Below are 16,101 nucleotides of genomic sequence, written 5' to 3'. Positions count from 1 at the left end.
TTGATCTCTGCGAGCGACGCGGAGTGGTCGGGTATGGTCGACAAACCAGCGAGCTCGGCGTCGCGTGATGGAGAGCGACGGGTCATTGATCGCTGCCGGCGCAGCTCCTTATAGTTTTGGCAGAGTGTATATGACCTCTGCCACTGTGCTGGGGTTCTTGGCGAGCAGCACGGTGAAGGCGTCGTCGTCGATGCCTTTCATAATGTGCCTGATCTTGTCAGAATCTGACATGGTGGCGTCGGCTTTCTTACAGAAATCGAGGACGTCTTCAATGTAACTGGTGAATGATTCACCGGCCTTCTGAGCGCTTCACGTAAGCGCTGTTCGGCCTACAGCTTACGAACGGCAGGGCGGCTAAACACGTTGATAATGGCGGTCTTGAAGTCAGACCACGTCGTGAAATCGGATGCGTGGTTGTTGTACCACAGGCCCGCTACACCCGCGTCGTAGAAAACCAGGTTAGTCAATTTTCTTGTGTCGTCCCATTTATTGGGGACACTCATGCGCTCGTAAATCGCGAGCCAGTCCTCCACGTCGGTACCATCGGCGCCAGTGAAGACTGGAGGGTCGCGAATACGAGGGACACCGGGACATGAGGTCGGTGCGGTGCGGCAGGGTACGGGATCGAAGAGCCAGGGGCATCGAATGAGGGCCGAAGTTGTTGTGAAGGCCCAGCACCTCCACCAAATTATAAAGAGGTTTATTAGCGGCGACGATACTCGACGATACAGCGACAGTCAAGGCGGGACCGACTCTCAGCGCGAGGTGCGTTCTCTTCGAAAAGAGCCGAAGAGGGCGACCCACTAGAAGGTGCTCGAGAGGAAGACCCATTACCAAGTTCGAACGCTTCGCTACATTATTATTATTATTATTATTATTATTATTATTATATTATATTATTATTATTATTATTATTATTATTATTATTATTATTATTATTATTTCATAAGACATGATGAACACTTGCTAGGCCCCAGCCGGACTGGAGAGGCGCGCGGGCGTTCGCGCGCCTCTCCAGTCCGGCCATGGCTAGGCTAATAAACAATTTCATTTTTTGGAAACGACGCCATCGTCTCATTTCGTAGAAATATAGCATGGCTTCAAACGTGAAGTAGCTAATCTTGCAAGCCTAAACGCGCGTGGCAAGGTATGCTTGTTGAAGGCATACAACAACCATGGCGCCGGAAGTTGCGTAATTTGCTTGTCGTATTGTGCACTTCTCTTGCAAAAAACGGAATCTTGTAAAGGTAATTAAAGTATTTATGCAAAATAAATGGACAAAAGTTCATTCAGTCAGGTATCCTTACGAACGCAATATCCCGACGCATGAGGCTATGACCTCATCTATTCACCGGTAATTACTTTTCAGATTTGCGTACGAGTATATTCATTTTTTTAGATAGGTAATGCCCCGAATTGCGCGCGGACGACGGGTCTCCAACCGCAGAAAAGGACTGGGACACACTCCTCACAAGTCCCCACGAGGACGATCAACTTCGGGCCGTCCAGAGGGCTCGCGACCTGGCCGTCGAGTTTCAACTCCCGGTCCCGTCGTGGGCGCGGCCCGCAGACGAGGCCCCGCAGGGGGCCATCGCCTCCTCAGGACCAAATAGATAGATAGATAGATAGATAGATAGATAGATAGATAGATAGATAGATAGATAGATAGATAGATAGATAGATAGATAGATAGATAGATAGATAGATAGATAGATAGATAGATAATTTCTCCCGAACTATTTACAGTCATTTAGCAGATGCATAAATAATGGCCGAAGCATATATTCGCAGCTACCACTAACGAACATATTTTACCAGTTCAACGATAAATCGCACAGTTGAGTTTGTCATTACATCAGCAACATATGACATCCACTGCGGGGCAAAGGCCCTTCTAATGATCACCCCATTTACGCTGTCCTACGCGATCTATCTATTTGTGCCTGCAAGTTTCTTAATTTAATCACCCCTTCACTATCTGCAGTCTTGACTGTGTTTCCCATGCCTGGGTATACATTCCTTCGATCTAATAGACCACCATTGTCTGTCCTACGCATTGAGTGGCTTGGTCCTGAGCACGGTTTTGCTTTAAATGTCAGCTAGAAATCGACTACCCATATAATGTCTGATCCACTCTGCTGTCTCACGTCCTGTTAATGTTAGCCAATAATTTTCCATTACATGCAGCTGCTAATAAGGATAGAAGGGCACTACAAAGCGTATCCGCGGAAAGTGACCAGAAAAGATGGTATAAAAGGGAATCTGATTAAAGATGGACGAGATTTTATGTTTGAGAAGCTCACAACACTCTGCACATAATGTCTTTAAACTACGAACGTACAGTGAGTTTGAAAAATACTAATATTTTATTGGTATGCAAGAAGTGGGGCGTAAAGCACATCATTAGCTCAAATTAACATTCGAGACCACAACCATGCGACACGGTACCAAATTATGGAAGAGCCCTCCATTAAGGCGCAAACATTATTCTCGTAACCCCGTTTCCTGTCTTGTGAAGCTCGGTAGTACTTGCAAATCATCAATATGCAGAAGCACAATAAGTTAAATCTGGCATGAAATCGCAGTGACCAGTATTGTAAGAAAGCTAGGAAAATAATGATCCATTTCTCCTCATTTTAACGTTGTTATCTGGAGCACGTTTTTATTTTTCAGAATTGCAGAATTGACGGATTGATAAAGTACAGCATCACAGAAATCACCGACTTGACACATAACTGAAGCAGCAACTATATATACTGCGATATAAGGTTTCTGCTTACAATTTTACTTACAATTTTTTTAGCAACAATGTTGATTACGATACTGTGAGTTCAACATGCATTTACAGATCCTTCAAGGTATATTTTATTCCACGCGCAAGAGAGTTTTTGAGTTTTCCCCCATAGGTACGCGACCCACCGCTGTCAGGAATCAACTCGAGATCTGCTCAGAAGCAGAACTCCCCCTTTGCTGCTACGGCATGTTATACACATACACTCTTATACGACAGTATCCTTATACATTCCTGTCATTTCTTACACAAGTACGTAAAAACACCATCTGACGTTATTCCTACTTACGTGGTGCCATTATAATAGAGCCCCAGGGTCAAAACGCTGACCCGGATAGATACTTTTGTTACGAATAAGATATCCGTAACTGTCTTCGTGAAGTGATGATTCCCAGTTTAAATGAATGTACCACATATCTAGTATCTTCTTTGAAGTGCCTAAAAAAAGAAGTAAGGGTTATATATATCAGCAAACACGTGTGAGGCCTCACACGTGTTTGCTGATACGGAAGCGGAGTTTCTTTTTATTTATTTTTTTACGTTGCCTTTCTGGTTGTTCCTCTTATCATGTATGGTACTAATATATAAACAAAGGTGGTAGCTGAGGCTGAAAGGCCTGCAATAGAATATTTACTATAAAAACTTCTTCGTTGTTTTGTTGTATAATTACATACAGGTGGGAAAATAGGCTAAATTACAGCCGGCTATCGCAATGCCATAATCAATTAAAAACTGCTCATGTACATAATACACGTGAATGATACACGTGAATGATAGCAATACACAATTGAAACAAGATTATTGAAACATAAGGAAGCAACTGTGCAGGTACCGAGTGGTTTAGGCTTTCGTAAGAGCAAGAACACTCGAACATATGTGGAAGAAACATTCGGCCTGTAAAGGACTTGTGCCAAGAATGATGAGTACGATGCTAATATTGATTACAATGCCTGAATACAGCGATTGCAGCGATTATGCGCAGCTAAATATATTGCATGTCCGCAGCTTTGTGACAAAGGCGAACGCGGTGCAAAATCTTATAAAAGCACGCCGAAACTAATGCCGCTACTAGATGCCGAGAACAAAATTTCGTGGTGCCAAGAATATAAGATAGCAACTTGAACATATTAATACGACATTTCGTGACATTAAGTGTATCTTTAGCGCACAAAGTCGCATTTCAAAGCCTTCCATGCTCACTGGTAGCACCTGCATGCATTGAAATTTCTTGCATTGCCTCAGGTATGACATATTCAGTAGAAGCCTCATTTTACGTATTACCTTGAAAAGTTTAACAAAGGAAACTGAAAAAAAAGTAGCACTCGTTTTTATGCAATGTATCCCGATTGTGAATGCGCCACCATTGACGCACGGAGATGTTCCCTGAATACATCTTGTCCTCTGTTCTTCAATCAACTTCCATCATCTGCGGGATGAATGCGGCCCGAATTCTTAAGACCTTCCTATTGTTGACACTTCGTAAAAGTTTCTGCGAAAAGTAATTGTAGCGGCGTACGAATACTGAAGACATTTGTTCTGAATCCTCAATAAACGTGGCGTAACAACTGCCAGGACGCCCGTATTCATATAGTACGTACTTGTCGACGCATAGTAATCTTCACAGAGACACGTGTAGTCCTCTTTCGGCTCTGCGCGGTTTCGATGACGATCTTATAGATGACGACCTATAGTGAACTTAATTTTGTTACAGCGGAGCCGTTAAGCTTTCCGTCATGCCGCGCAGAGCCGACCGAAAACTATCATCATCACGAACCGGCACGCGCTATCTTCGTCCTCTTCTTCATCTTCTGCTTCGCTCGCAGAACACGTGCGCCGATTTGTCCGGCGTGGGATGCAATAACTCTGATGGGCGAGAGAACGAGTACAAAGAGAGAGAGAAAGAAAGAGAAAGATAGAAATAGAGAGAAAGTGAAGAAAAAAAGAGAAAAAGATAGAAATACAGATAAAGAAATAGACAAAGTGAGAAAGACATAGAAAGAAACAGAAACAAAAAAGAGATAGGAAAAAGAGGGAGCAAGACAGAAAGAGAAAGACAAAAATAGAAATAAACGGAACCAAGAAGAGATAGAAAATCAATCTATCTATCTATCTATCTATCTATCTATCTATCTATCTATCTATCTATCTATCTATCTATCTATCTATCTATCTATCTATCTATCTATCTATCTATCTATCTATCTATCTATCTATCTATCTATCTATCTATCTATCTATCTATCTATCTATCTATCTATCTATCTATCTATCTATCTATCTATCTATAAATTTTGAGATATGCGCCATCGAACTTGAGGTAATAATGTACCTTGTCAGTTTCAGTTTGTTGATTTAAAAGAAAACGCTCTTTTGTGCGCTCAAGATAGAAGGCAACTGAAACGCCCATGTATTTCGTTGCGCACTTTCGTAACGAATGTTTCGAAGCTGGTGTCCCTGTCAATGCGCATTCGATGTGAAAACGCCTCCACAGGACGTCGTCAACAACTCGCAAATTGCCGCATATGGCATAAACCCATTAATGAAAAAGTTAATTCGTCATTTTGGTTAATATTGCTCATTGTCTATTTAAATTCCTGCGGAAGTAACGTCCTCCCTTTTCGCGTAATTGAGCCGATCGACTGCAGTTAGGCTGTTTGTCAAAGGTGATTTTCAAAAATTTCAATTTCTTTTTAAGAAAAACGCCCGGTACATTTTTGCCGAGGGCTCGGTGTGTTTAACCGAATCTTCAGCGCTTGACTGCTTTCCCATTCGATCCTTGTGTAAAAGGAATTCACACTAGAACCGTAATACGTGTATCTCAAAATAAAGCTAACCTCCTGAAGGTGACGGCCAGCGCGATTCTATTTTCAGACAATGTCAACTACAAGAAACAAAGTGCTATGAACTTGAAAACGAAAACTAACATGTATGAAATCGTTCCCCTGCGCACAATATTAACCATCAGAAGGAATGAGAACAATGTCAAAATGTTTGTTTGTTTATTTTTTGCTTTCCTGTAAACAGCAATTATTAAGTGTCGCACCGGGAAAAGAAAGAGACGTGAACATTTGATCAAGGCATGTTATTAGCTGCTGAAGAAATTGCGGAAAATTGCCAAAAAACATCGCAGGATAAACGTCTAGAATTTTAAATAACTTAACTCAGTAACGATAGTTAAGTGTGATTTATCGTGGAAGCGGTGAGTTAAAGGAACAACCAACACTTCTCGCTTTCACTTTTGCAAACTCGCGACGGGGTTCAACCATTATTTAAATATTACTATCAACCAAGGTCTTATTTTTTATATTACTTCGCCACAGTCGTGTGTCAAAGGTACCTTCCTCCCTACAAGCAAAAAATGAACGTCGACCAGGAAGCGTCAAGGACTAGCACAAGCACACCTGTTTCTATGCAATCCTTCCAAACACGGATATCGTGTATGGAATCAAACTACTATCCGTTCTCCTCAGAAAGAGAAAGCGGATACCGTTTGAGTTATGCCCAGTGTTTCTTTGTCAGCCTGTTTTTTGTGTAAACAGAAAGGCAACCGATGCGCTGCTAACGTCGGCAACGAGGCGCTAACACCTCCAGATACGTCAAACGGACAAAACGCGCGTACTCTCTTCCAAGAACTGATCTTGAGCGCGTGTAATGGTTTCCAAAGCCTCGAGAAACCAGTGTCGCACAGAGCAGACCATCGGAAATCGCCCTCTAGCCGCAGCCGCGTCTTCTCTTCATTGTATCTTCTTACTTTTGCCTCCTGAGTTTCCATACGGACGTATGACGCCTGCGTGCTCTTTTTTGCATGTTTCTCTCCGTTGCCCCGTGTCCCAACGCTCCATCAAGGTCTCCGTGGCGGCACTTTCACGGCGACGAGTAATGTTTGTGCTGACTGCGGCGAGTCGGGAGGGATAGGCGCGAAACGAAACGAGAAAAATCACCCAAGGCTGGCAAACACACAAAACAAAAATGGCTGCGGCAGCGGCTCATCCTCTCTCTCGAGCAGAGGCACTCGCGTTTTTATCTTTTATTTCCTCCGCTTTCTTTCATCTGTTTCCGCGGGACGTTCTCTCGCGTCCGATTGGTCGCACGGCGAGCGCGAGTCGACGGGCGAAGGCGTTGAAAAAGCTCCGGCGCCCTTCGCTTTTGTTCAGGCTCGAACCGACCATCCCTTGTCGAGCCCGTTGCGTGCCTATACAGCCGGACGCGAGGGATTCACCTGACGTGAACGTAGTACCCAGCTTCTCCGCCGGCGCCGGCCACTATTCCAATTATTTTACGGTATCGACTCCAACCAAGTACGGTGCGTACGCGCCTTCGCTTATTTATTTGTTTTTCCTACATTTTTCTCCTAAGCACAAGTTCACGCACAACTGTGTTTCGTGTTTAGTGTCAGCCACGAGCGCGAAATGTAACTAATAATAATAATAATAATAATAATAATAATATCCGGGTTTTTACGTGCCAAAGCCATGCAACCTGCACACTGTAGGCACACTGTAGTGGAGGGATCCGGAAATTTCGTCCACCTGGGGTTCCTTAACGTGCCCCTAAATTTAAGTACCCGGGCCTCTAGCATTTCACTTCCATCGAAATGCGAATGCCGCGGCTGGGTTCGAACCCGCGGCTTTCGGGTTGGCGCGCGAGCACCGGCCCGAAAGCACGGTGGTTACGAGCACCGTAACCACCGTGGCGGCTAGCAAAATGGAACTTCCCTATCCTTGTTTTTCTTTCAACATTCTTCGTCTATTTCATTCATTAATTCGTATTTCACCCTTCCCGAATTCATGGTAACCATGCTAGCACGTGCTGTATTAACATCCTCGCATTTCCGTCTTCGCTTCTGTGATTGTCTCTATCTCTCTGTAATTCTCAACATGAAATAGTATTTAAATTTGGACTGGTTGTGTAGTTTTTGTAAACGTATTTTAGGAGAATGTAATAAACACATACACTCTACAAAAGAGAGTCAAATGACTCTTTTTTTAGTCTTCACTTGCTACATATACATGACTCTCTTTAAATAGACGCATGCACTCCCTTTGGAGGTTATTATATTCTCGTCGGAGAGTCGTTATCGCTAAAAGAGAGTTAGCGTGTCTCTTTAAAGAGAGTCATATACGTGGCGAGTCGGAGGCAAGTCACTGGAGGCAGTAACACACACTCTTTTTTTTCTTAGCGGGTACCTCGTTTCTGATGCCAATCAGTGTAATCTACGCTTTAGCTTAAACGCTCGCTGTTATTCCACCTACTTGAAGCGTACATTTTCGCAAGTTCGCTAGTGCGCCTGCGAAATTTCGCTTCATGCGCCTCACCCATTTTTACTCGAAGGAAAGGCTCGGAATATCTGACCTTACGTGCGCTCTCGTTTCGCACTGAATATTATTCTTCCTGAAGATGCATCGTTTTACCGGTGGTACTGCGCTAAGAGTGTAGATACATGGCAAACAAAGCCTCCTCAACTTCCATGGAGACGTCAACGTCTCAGTGAACTGTTCTCTCTTTTGTTGTTGTTTTTGTTTGTTTGTTTTTCGCCCCTGTCTGCGTCTTCATGGCCGGCGACTGTCCTGTCCCTTCCCTTTCCTCCTCAACGGAGGTAACAATTTCTTCGGTTCGCAAAACCTGAGCTACAAGTCATTATTATGCGTTTGGCACTTTGCCTCCGACGGTTAGCGTTCGCTGCCTCGCGACTGCCGCGTCATTCGACGTCGGCAAGCGTGCGGGCTAATTTTGTAACAGCTCACAGCCGTAATTTGCGCCACGTGTAAACATAACGAGGGAGTATTTTCGTGGACGCTTTTCTTGAAGCAATCACAACAGCGCTCTAAGTGTTGGTTAAATGTGCTCGTCCCCGACGAATAGTTTTTTTTCACACGTAAGTATATTGTTGCCGTCTTGAGCACAGCGCAAATGCGGAATGGACACCAGAATGAAGGACGCACCACAACGTTTCTGCCGTAGATTTTTGCCACGTGTGGTTCACCTTTTCTACATTTTTCCGACATTACAACGCACCGACTTGGCTGCAGTTCAGTAACTAAACTTTCAGTAATAACATAACATTTGGCAACTATATGCATTCATAGACATGTTACGAACCTTACAAAAATGGGGAAACGATGACTTCCCCCCCCCCCCCCCCCATGTAATATCCCACCCTTGACATATGATTTTGTTTTAGCGATGACGTTCCAGTCAAGTACGTGGCGAAGAGAAAATAAAAACGATAGCCTTTATTCAGAAACCCAAGTGACTCTGGATGCCAAAGTTTGCTGCCGTGTTGGCCAAGTGCCTTCCGGTGCAACAACCGTATACACATATGAACGGCCTTTGAATGGGGCCAATCGACAGATGACTGCGAAAGGCCTTTGCTACCATAAACAAGTCTGCTTCAATCTCCGATCCGTAGAGAACCCCTGTCCGGAGAAAACACGCGTGTCACTCTAGTCCTGTCCCGATGGCAGACGCGACTAAAGTATTTCCAGCTCGTGTGTTCCGCGCAAAACGCTCCCAGCTGTTGGATGAAGGATGAAGCGACACGCGCCGTATAGTCGGAACACTATACTGCCTACGTAGAATTTGCCCATGTGGCGACGATTTCTACACAAGGAAGTTTAGTGGATTCTCTTTTTGCACAACTGTTCGGCAACTCTTCTTTCAACGGGGAACACGGCAGTCGAATCGCACAAAATAAAGCATTTGATTGTGATACTGCTTACCGGTCGTACATATATGGACATAAAATGTGAAGCCGTTACAAGAGATCGCACATAAGCTGAGACCAGTTTTCAAAGGACTCGGACATCTACTCAGGTGAGGCCAACGTATTACTGCCTAAGGTAGCTTGGGTAGCTGCAGGGGAATCTTGAGGAATGTTTCAGTGTATATACGGGGTTTATATTGCTGTACGCAATGCAAATTATAAAACACTGCTTGTGACAGATAGCGTAATTATACTCCGTGAGCTTCAAGCAGCAGACATTACTTGCGTGGGAGATCCGAGTTACCGATCGGCTAATTAACAATAATTTACTAATTAACATTATCAGCAGTTATGTTTCCCCACATATTACAATTTCTGAATACCAAAATGAATTCGCAAAATGAGCCAAATAATATTAACAACATGAGGTTTGATCTCAAGAGCAGCAGCGCCATGTCAACTGGGCTACAGCGGGCTAGTGAAAGGAATGCCAATTGCAATGAAACAATAAACAAACAACTACACATCTCTACAGAGATCCACGTTGAAGTACTTCTATTTTATCGAACAGTTTTTATCGAGCAGTTTTCGCGCACCGATTATTGCGCAATAAACCGAGAGACCGACAATAGACGTTTAGTTATTTCAAAACTAGCAACTAATGACATGCGAGTGCAAACCTCTAAGTGAGTTACGGTCGCATGATGATGGCTCGATCGGCCGCAAACCACGATGTGCTTTTTGAGTTACGCCACAGTCACCTACCCGCCGCATGCTTCGCATAACATCGACTCCCACGGTACGTGGGATCTGCCGAATTTTATATTGAAGAACATTTTTGAGTTGAGGCGCAAGATAGCTGAGAATTAGAAACAAACCAGTCACTTTGTCAATGGAGATGGCATGGCCGGAACCGTGTATTTAAACGCGAAATATAGTGAACGTAGGCAAAGATATTCAGGAAGCACTGCAATATAAATTTTTGAAATAGTATCTTCCTGTAACATATGCTGTCACCTTCAGTGGCTGCATACCTGCTAACGCAGGCTTTATCCGCATGGCGAAGAGAAACCAAAGAACAAGAACGAGGAAAAAAAAACACCGTATAAATCGCTGACTCCAGATAAACGGCGCACATTTGGATAGACAGAACTTTATTTGAACGTTACTTTAGTAATAGCAAGATATTTCACACAATTAAAAAGTTTATGCGTGAGCTGTACTACACGTTATATAGTCATACTGACAGCTCGTTGGTCACCAGTTAACTTCTTGACGCTCACAGCAGTTTCGCAGTTTGAAAAGTAACAAGGCGCCAGAGTTGTTACCTCAGAGATTCGATATACAAATCGCTGCAGGTTCTGTTTCCTGCCGTTGTGACGCATATAAATCAGTTTTTTTAGATACGCCGAAATATAATGAAGGCCTGAAACCCTTCTTTTGAAACTTTATTAGACTTAACAGCGCTTCGTGATATTGGAAAAAAGAGTGCGTACCTAATGACGCTTTGGCCAAAGGGGTATTCCAGTTATCTTTAAGCTTTACGAAAGATGCCTTTTGCATACAAAATTCTTGCAAGCTTTGGGTGCCTCGGCATTTCTGGTCATTAAGAAACCTCTGTACGAACCACTCCTCCTGTCATATTGCAACAGAGCTATAGCCCCATTATCTTAATTAAGAAAAAGGGAAATGAACGCCTTTATTCTATGGGCATGCCTCGCGTTTCACACTTTTCGACACTCGAAATGGTGTAATACAACGTAAAGGAAAAAGTGACACGCCAGCAGAAACGTGTGAAGGGATTTACAAAAGAGCGTCGAGCGTACGTCTATACAGCTTGCGTGGGACGCAACACATTCGCAACTGTCTACACGTGTGTTGATGACGGCGATGCTTGTACTGGTGTAGTGCCAGCGCTTCAGGCGCAGGAAACACAAAGTAGCAGGGGAAGCGGCAGCGCTTATATATTTTCTTTCTTTTTTTCCGGCCCTGACGGTTGGCACGTGCGACGGCTGCGACGATCGGCCTTCGCTGCCTTCGCGTACGAAACGCGCCTTTTCGCGCGCGAATGGCTGTACGCACGGGTGTCGTTGCTGACGACGCCCAATATCGCAGACACAACACCAACAACACGCCGACGAGCGGGCACGACGGATGAGCTAATCTCGGCCGCTTCAGGTGTCGGCCCGTCTTGGCGGAATGTACGGGGCGCGCCGGCGATAACTTTTTTTGCGACGTCGGGGCTTCCCGTTCGAGACGGTGGCGACGCCGGATATCCACGTGCGACCTCTACGAGCGCGACGACGCCACGGGGGAGGGCTTCTAAGAAATCAAGATACTCTGACAGGAGCGGTGTCCTGTTCCGCGGGCGTATGCAAATTGGGTCATTGGCGTTGTATTACGAAATGCCCCCATGAGGATAAGTTTAAATAGCTCGGTGACGTAGATGGCTAACGGCCCCATAGAGACAGTGACTCACACTATCGTGCCTCCGTAGCGATGGCGCTTTGCACCCACGAGTCTTGCACTCGGCTACTCGACCGTCAGATAGAGCTGATGTGACTGACCGCAGACATATTAGCCTCTGAGGTTGGCCCTGCATATCTCAGTTAACAAAATCTTCGTGGCAGAGTAGCGAACCGCGAGGAGTCCTATCGTCCAATTTTCGCTATCATTGCCCAACTTTTGCTATATATTTTGAGGTATTGTGCACGATGAGTGAAAAAACACGTTGCTTTGTGTAGATGATCGCGTGCGTCCGTATGTCCCATGCGTGACAGGTACCGAGTCTCCTTACCTATAGTATATATATCGCTCTCCTGTTCTTCGTCGAAGCGTTAGTGCCTTTCACGGCGTTGTTTTTTGGCACTTTACTCTCCGTCTTACATGTGTAACTATTCGCACTGCCTCCCTTCTTGAAAGGAAAAAATTACAGCCACCCGTTTGTAGCTCAGAACCACGATGAAACCCGTACGGATTTCTCTGAAAGAAAGTTTCTTCGTTGACGAAAAATTCGTCCTGGTCCGGGGATAGAACCCGGGACCAACGCTTTTCCGGGGCGGTTGATCTACCGATCTCTACCGATCTTGCGCTACCAACTTTGGCTTCATCTTGTGAATATATAGGCTTCTTTCGGACTACTATACGTTTCGGACTCGCATGATGGCAAACTTCTTACTTTGCATTGGAAACATATTGCTCAATGCACTGTCTTGATACATCCTGTAGTTGGATTATGCAACTTTAGCTTACATATTACATAGCTGTTATTACCGTGCTACCATGTCCCTGGCATATGCGGTTCACTCCGCAAACAATGTCTTGGCATTCCCTTACAGATTTTGCTCAACTTTCTACGACCCCTTTTGGCGCAGTGGTTAGCGTTAAGCTGCCTTTATGCGTTGGATAGCTCTGCATACGTAGACATAGTGAGAAGAAGCATGAGAAAGCGAACAAGTGGCTTTTACTTTCATAAGCGCGATGGACCAGCTGCGTGAGACCGTCAAGGTCACCTAATGGATTACCAGACAAGCCAAGCACGCTCCTAGAAGGGCCCTGGCCATTTACAAACAGCTTTAAATGAATGAACTAAACGGGTGACAGTGTTTGATGTAAAGAAATTAATTGAGAACATCTCACGTGAATATAGTGGGCGGTTGTGCAGAATCTTTTATGATTTACTGACTATCTGTGTTTTAGGGCTTACCAATAGGGACTAACTTTTAGCTAGATAAGAAAATTTCGTTATTGCAAAGTAAAAGCCTCTCGGAACATGAGTAACGGCTCTCAGACAAGATCGTGATCGTTATAGGCTTGTCTGAGAAACTGAGGCAGGAACAGCTGAAATTACGGCGAAATGTTTGATAACTTGGGGTTCGCTCAATAATGAGCAGTAAGCTATGACCATTCAGTATACTAACACTCAGGCGGCCTTCATAATCCCCGCCGCCATGACTATAATTTCCTGGCACGGAACGTCGTTTCCGAAAAGCTATCAAGCGGGTCACCACCATTTGTTGATAACCTTTCCTACTGCTTTACTGCGCGGAAGAAGCTTCCGCAGGTCGTCCTCACCGAAAGTTCTGCCATAGTGCCCATCAACACCTTAGAAGGCGAAGTGTTGCTTGTAACTCCAACAAGACCGACTTGGCACTATGCCCACCACATATGCAATTATGATTAGCCACAACATAATAACGTTTTCGTGTTTTGTTAATGACAGCCCATAATTTACATCACTCGTGAGCTTTCGCATCCGCAGCGTGTACGCAACCTAACACTCATTACACCTCTCCGTGAACGTTGGTGCACATCCTGGTATTAACGATATTCCCACTCCCTAGGTCGCCTCTCTGCCACGAAGAGCCTTGACAAAGCGTCTCAATATTCATGAGTCTCACCGGCACTTCATTCGGCGGTATTACTGTCTGAACCAAGCAGCTTATTTGTCCCGTTTTGTAACGCGTGTCAGAAGCCGCCACTGTATAAGTTCAAGGAGAGAAGTCGCATTATTAAAGCGCGTCGCTTAAGCTTCGCCTTTAAGAGTTGAACGCGATAGCGATATCCGGCCCCATCGTCATCACGCTCTGTTTCGCTTGTCATGGTGTTCGGTCGCGCACGCACGCACACACACACACACACACACACTCGCACGCGCGCACACACCCGCACACACACGCACACACACGCACACACGACATACATCGCAACGATGCCGGCACCGGAATTTCTGCGACACGGGTTCTTAGACGCCATCGCGTTAAAATACGGCATCGTGATATCAGCTGAACTCAAGTAATCTCAGAAAGGTAGGCTGGGTATTAAAATATATAGGGGTGACTATAAACAGGGGTGATTTCGCCAATCACCATTGTTTCTAAACCAGCCACATATGACACTTTGTATTCACCTTCACTGGTTGTGGCAACTACCAATGACTAAGAGGTTTTACTTTTCTTTTTTTTTGTAGTCGCGTTTTCTCTGCATGTAACATCTCAGGGGTTAGAAATAACCGAAAACTTTAACGAAATGTGCCTTAGAGATGTGGTCCAGCGTTAGCCGTTCCTCATGTAGAGGTTGCCCACGCTATTGACATAGCGATGCTCTAAGGACACGGATGGCTATCTGAATACCATTTAGAGCGAAGCTGCTTGCTTCTATAATAATAATAATAATAATAATAATAATAATAATAATAATAATAATAATAATAATAATAATAATAATAATAATAATAATAATAATAATAATAATAATAATACGAGAAGAAGCAGAATGGGCCAGCAAAAATATATTATTTCCTTTTGACTAGGTTATACACCCGCCGGCGGAGGTCGCATTTCGATTAAGACGAAGCGTTAGAGGCCCGTGTACGTAGATTTAGGTGCATGTTAACGAACCCCGGGTGGTCGAAATTTCCGGAGCCCTCCACTACGGCGCGCCTCATAATCATATCGTGGCTTTGGTACGTAAAACCCCAGTAATCATTATTACATCTTCTACAAAAAACAACGAAAAAATACCGTAAAAATAGATGACGAACAACTGTATGACACAATGATCAGTAATTAAGCGGTATATTTTACTAGACATCAAAAACGTCAATGCAACACAAGCTGCAACGATGGAAATGACGAAAGTGTATACTGCAAAGTTACATAACGTGACACAATATAGAAGTAATAAAGGAACACACGGTGACTGGGTTTAGTTACAATTCTGAGTAACCTTCATTCATCGATGGCTAAACCTCAAAGATTAATATGTATTAAGTAAGAAAATCTCGGAGTTCTTAACGTGTAATCTTGCCGAAGGTAATGTCGGAAGTGATTAGTTTGTTTATTACCAATAGTAAGTGGCAGGCGACTCTCAGACGGCAGTAGCAGTAGTAGTGTTGGTGCTAGTAGCGGCAGTGCAAGTAGTGGTAGAAGAAATAGTAGAGACAGTAGTATTAGTAATAGTAGAAGCAGCAGTACAGTAGTAGTGGCTGTTGCAGTAGTAGTAGTAGTAGTAGTAGTAGTAGTAGTAGTAGTAGTAGTAGTATCAGAATGGCGACAAAAGCAGCTGTAAACTGAATCTTACCGCTTCTTTGACTATGGTCGCTAGCACTCCTTGTTGCTCTAGCAAGGGTGGAAAAAGGGAAGAAGAGGCAAGTCGACGTCACACGCCCGCAATAACCGTGGTGGAAACAAACGTATCGGTCGCAATGGGAAACAGCGCGTGCATGTGACAATTTCCTGGCGTGGCAGTAAACACGTGCGGCTCCCCCGACCCAGTTTAACTCGATAAGAGCCTCCGCAGCCGATCCCCCGAAACGCGCTGCACGTGGTTAACCGTGGATGATAGTTTTTGTAGCCGGCTTTCCCGAGTGCTGCCGTGTGCGGAATCACCAATCACTGTGTGTTACGCAAGTGACGTTGCCTCCTGCAACCGGATACGGAAAGCATGGTGAGAGGTGAAAAAGCACTGAAGCGTATAAAAATAGTGCATTTCCATCGACAACCCGCCTTGGTGAGCGCCATTGGATTATTGCCAGGATTTACGCCGGACGCTCCTTGGGACCTTTCGCGATCACTGCTGACTTCGGTAATTCACCGCTGAGACCACC

The sequence above is a fragment of the Rhipicephalus sanguineus genome, chromosome 3, assembly GCF_013339695.2.
Source record: "Rhipicephalus sanguineus isolate Rsan-2018 chromosome 3, BIME_Rsan_1.4, whole genome shotgun sequence".
NCBI lineage: Eukaryota > Metazoa > Arthropoda > Arachnida > Ixodida > Ixodidae > Rhipicephalus > Rhipicephalus sanguineus.
The sequence above is the reverse complement of the archived record's forward strand: the minus strand, read 5'-3'. Positions refer to the sequence as shown.